The sequence below is a fragment of the Phaethon lepturus genome, unplaced genomic scaffold, assembly GCF_000687285.1.
Source record: "Phaethon lepturus isolate BGI_N335 unplaced genomic scaffold, ASM68728v1 scaffold46238, whole genome shotgun sequence".
NCBI classification, from domain to species: domain Eukaryota; kingdom Metazoa; phylum Chordata; class Aves; order Phaethontiformes; family Phaethontidae; genus Phaethon; species Phaethon lepturus.
The window spans coordinates 31641-37080 of NW_010556352.1; positions in this window are offsets into that span (position 1 = coordinate 31641).

Here is a 5440-nt window from a genome sequence, read left to right on the forward strand (position 1 = left end):
CTGCAGGGGCAACAGCAGGGTGAAGGAGTCACTGATGCAAGACAGAGCAACAGCTTTGTGACAAATGTTCAGACAGTTTGAGAGAAGAAGTTTCTCAGACACAACCTCAACCAAATGCTGAAGTCAAATCTTCCCTGGATTGCATCACCTCCTCCTGTTAGGCATACAAGATAGTAACAATCTGATCCCCTCCTCTTCTCCTGGGCACTCTTCAAGGTTTAAAGTTTGGTGCACACTGATGGAAATACAGGACCCAAATTCCCATGCACTGCAGTTATAGACTTTTGAAGCTGGAGCACAACACAGAAAAACCGAGGTCTGCAGGAAACGTGAACTTAGCCCTTGATTTGCCTAAGAACATGTGTCAGTGCATCCTTTTTGGATTTCCACAATAGTAACTCCAAGCTTTGTATGCTTCCTTCACTGGCAAAGTGCAAAATAAAAAAAGGGAGCTGTGTTGCTGCTCCTGTTATACAAGTAGGGAAAAACAAAATTACTTTACCAATGCCACTAGGACAGCAGCAATACAGAAAGAAATAGAGCCCAAAATTTCTAAATCTTCGACCTCCTGATATTAATATCTAAATTACCATATCTCAGTGTAGATTTTCTGTCACACTGTTATCATTTTCTCTTCTTTCTAAAAGCAGAAAGCAAACACAACTATTCTATGTGCATTTTTAACGACCACTTCCTTTAATCTAATAAATAATTTGCATATTATATGGTACATCACAAACCTTGGAATTTGTACACTTAAGCTAAACCTGCTATGCTACCTGCTGAAGCTACCTTGTATCTCATTTCTGTTTCCTTTTGGGTTCCTGACAACTTGGAGCCTTTCCTCACGGGCACAATTTCCAATAGAGCACATTAATTAAATTAACGCACAACATGTACTTACACAGGCAGCTAGAGCTGTCCCCATGTTGCTGTATGAGCCACAGGATAACTTATAAGCATACTTCCAGGTCAATATAATTTGATAACCTGAAAGAGTAAGTCCTGACAAAAGCCAATCACTCCATGAACACTGAAATGAGCGTAGCTGAACAACAGCCAAGGAAGCGGGGGGGAAGGAAAAGAAAAGGTTGTCAACAGCTGCCTCCTGCATGTTTTTCCTCCAGCTGCAGGCATGCTCAGTTTTGAGTCCTAGCACAGTTTTGAATAACACTCACAATGAGTATTTGGAGCTCCTTAAAGCGGCAAAAATCTTTGAGTTCATGAACCCAAGAGAGCAGGCCACATGCTCTCCCTAAAGAGAAAGGAGTCTGTCCCAACACAAGTTCAAGCAGACTTTAAGGTCCCTCTTTTTTTTTTTTTTTTTTTTGCAAGTATGTGGTACTTGTCAGCTTAATTAGACCAGCTGAAAGCAACCATTTCTAGCAGAAAGCAAAGGTTGCAGTGTGGAACTGAACACCACCACAGCAGAATCCTGATGACGCATCCCATGACAGCATCCCCTCCCCTCCAGGAGCAGAAAATGGGAAGATGTGCCACTCTGGAGATGCAACAGTACCTATAAACATGCTTACAGCATTATGGAAGGCAATGGCACTTAAATTTGAACACAAAAGCACACAACTACAGTGCACTTAAACAAGCTATGAACTGCAAAGTCAGAGTCAAACAAAAGTTTTCAGATGTGTGCTATACATAAATACCTCTGTTCTTTGCTGGTAGGCAGAGAACAGGTTCCAGGGACTGCAGGTGACAGCTTCTCCTGGGGGTCTGGTGTGCTGGAGCATGGTGGCAGTCAGCAATGCTGTAGGGAAGCACTTGATCCATGTGGGGAAACAGTTTCAAAGCAGAACATGACATTTACCCACATGGAATAGACAAGATTCGTTTATTTAATTCCCTGCATACAATTTTGAAGTGGGAAGAGAGCTTCTGCCTGTGATCATACCACACCAGCCCAATGATCTGAGAGACAAGCATTAAACTCAGAATCCTTAACCAAAAACATAGCACTACCAACACCACGAAGAGAGGAGGAAGCTGACACCACAGTAAATTAAAAACTCATCCCAGAAACTAAAGACTGAGACTCCCTTTGCCAGGAGGAGAATCTGTGGTGACAAACGGTTAATGGAACTGAAAACAGTATCTGCAAGCCTGTTACACAAGACCTAACTGAAGATTTCAGTTGTGTATATGTGTATCTACAGGTATTCAACCATCAACATGTGGAGATACATGTAACCTTCTGAATGATGCAACCCTGATGCTTTAAGAGAAGAGTAGATGGAACAGATTCAGTATGGGTTTTTTTCACCCTCTTGTCCTTCCTGTCCAGTATTCACACCTTGGAGGGAGCGATTCTATTCTCCCCAAAACAACAGAGAGTTCATGGTCCGCGTGCACATACAAGACAGAACTGAATGAAGCATCAACGTCCGTAACACATTTGCAAAACCCAGGGAACATGGAGGCTGGAGGGAGTAACTTTTGACATTTCCTTTAGTGGGAATCACACAACTCATTTTCAAGCACAACTTGAAACACATAATTCACGAGGTGTGACTGAAGATACTACCACCACCAAAGATAGGCCATTTCTTAAATGTACAATTTATATGTTAGCAATAATTTCATGATTATGATCATTTGGATAGCAGTGCTTATGTGCTTGTAGCTTCTCGGGGCTTCAATATGAAGGAAGCTATACCTCTGTGTATGTCTGTTCCCTTATGTTTTGAGTACTCAGCTGGCTGTGAGACCCTTGGCTCTTTCTCAGAGTACTTAATAAAAACGCTAGACTAACAAGCAGTTTCTTTCTGCTCACAGTGAAATGAATCATCCATCAGCTGTAAAAAATACTTGTTTCCGTTTAGAAAGCCACCTTTACCATCATAAAGGTTGTGCACCTTTTCAGAAAGTACAAACCCAAAATGCACCCAAATGAGACACAACTGTAAATCCAATACACACAGATGCGGGGATCACTGCAGATGAGTTGGCTGTCACTAATTCTGGTTTCCAACTGTCTCAACGTTATGAGTTAAGCACATACGTATCTCAGCAGCACGTGCGGTTTACAGCACTCAGCAGACACAATCCTGCTAATGCCCTTGTGAGACTGGTGGGTAATTTCACAAAAAGGCAAGCTCAGATTGGGTTCGTGACAAAGAATGAGTCCTAAAGTGAGTTCAACCCGATTGGTGACCGTACACTCGCTGTGCCAGATCCACCATTTTGGCTACCAACAGCAGCAACTCACCTGTTCCTGCTCAAAATCTGTTACAGATACTGCCAGTATTTCAGTAACACTTACTTCACACCTAAATCCCTTGTCTCGCTGAATGACCAAAGCTTGTCCTTCCCCAATGGCAATACTTAAATGCTCAGTGACCCTCCAAATGAACTTCCAGACTCCAACGTCATGCCCAGATAAACAAGATCAAACACCACATTCACCAGAAGTTTTCAGAAGAGTAGTAGGTTTTCTCAAATGGTGTTGTATCTTGTATCATCACTTATGGATAACTGGTCATGTGGTTACAAAAATGTTTATAGATAGCAGTAGAAGAACAAGAAAGGAAAAGAAAAATCAGTGTGCAGCTACCCCAAGGGAACAAAAACTGTCAGGAGAGAAATTAAACCTCAGACCCCATGCCTTTATCTATCTCCCAGCTGCAAAACCACATGGATCACTCTGACATCGCTTTCCTCCTTGGAGACTAGGGCAGTGAAGCCAAGGAGTTTTCTTCTAGATACATGTTGTCCATCTCAACTCGGACATCTCTTTTGCCTCTTTCTTATTAACTTTCCTCTCTTTTCTGGGAGAGGTTAGGTTTTTCTGGTCTAAGGAGAAGTTTATTTTTCTTCTTCTTTGTAACCTGGCCAGGTCAAATATGACCACAAACCTGCCTTTATTCTGCTGTCCACACCTCTTAAGAAAATGCCATGAGTTATGGACTGTGAGGTTTTAGCGCTCTGAAGCAGTGTCTCAAAGATTTTGATCTGTCTTCAGTTTGTTGCTGCATGAAGACTCTGGGACTGTACAACTTCTTTAGCTCTTACAAGATTAAGTAATTTTAATGATAACAGGGATGTCTAAAACAATCTCAAGGGATTGCAGAAACCCGCAAGTAATTTACATACCAGGTGATTGGCAGCTTTTGGGGCAAATTTCGACTAAAAGATGGGGGAAAAAAGCATCTTGTGTTCTTTTAGGAGACTGATACAACAACCATCCTGTTAAAACAAAAACCAAAAAATCCTACTGCCCCAAACCAGCAAAAAATCCTGAGATCTCCTCTCAAGCTGGCAATGTTCTGGACAAGCTCTTTTCTGGTAGTGTAGGTGACAAACTTCTCTAACTTGGATATAATGCCAGTAATAGCGCCCAGGCCTGAAGGCATTATGCAAATATGCATTATAACAATTATTGGGAAGTGAACTCCCTTCATAGATTGCACATAAATGTTTAGCCAGCTGCCAAGAATCTTTCAGGCAGCACACCGATATATAGATCCTTGATTTTTTTTTTTTTTGTCTTTTTTTGTTTTTATTTAAGTCATTAACTTTCTTGGCTAGGCCCAGCCAGTGTCATTCTGCAGATTTTTTCCTTGACGGTTTTAACAAGTGTCACAATTCTTTTCTCTCAGATGTTCCTGGACAAGCAGGAATAACGGCTGCGTTTCACCATTTTGTACACTTGAATAGGAACACATTATTTCTGTTCAAACTTTCTGCTATTTCAGCCCTTGCACAGCCCAGCCCGGAAATGCCAGCCATGTTCCCCAAGCGCAGCCTGCAGATACCCAGCACTCCCCTTACAACACATTTCAGATTCTTCCCCAAGGAGCCACAGAAAAGGTGTACACACACGCACACACACACACACACAGAGCCGTTCGCTGCTCCACATCACAGCAGCGCCAGTCCTAGCCCCACACCCAAACCGGAGAGGCCCCAAAGCCTTCACAGTCCTGCCAGAGAAGTGAGTTCCCACAGAAGGGAAACACTTCCAGCCCAGGAGCAGAGTGGACAGCCCCACACCAGAGAGCTCAAGCAGTCCTCTTGACAGAGGGTAAGCCAGAGAGGCAACGCCATTTCAGCGCTGCGATTGTCCCAGCCCACATCTCTAGCAGTGGCCTAAGGCAGGAGAGGTGCTGTCTCTCTTGGAGAAGCTGGACACAGCAGCAAGGCCTGGCCAGGCCTCCGAGGTCGCACACAAAGTGCGCAGTGCCGATTCCTGACCCACGAGCCAGCTGCACTTGGCAGTGGCTCTTCGAAACAATTCTGCAAGCTGGCCCGAGCCCAGAATCAGGCTCCAGGAGCAGGAGGCCGGGCTGGGGACCCCAGACATTGCATTCCCCAGACTAGCAGTGCCACAGCACTGAGAAGCAAAGATAAGCCTGGCACTGTGTACCACCAATTTGTTAGACAGAGACACCTTTTCCCAAACCTTCACAAATCCAGTATTTTTTCT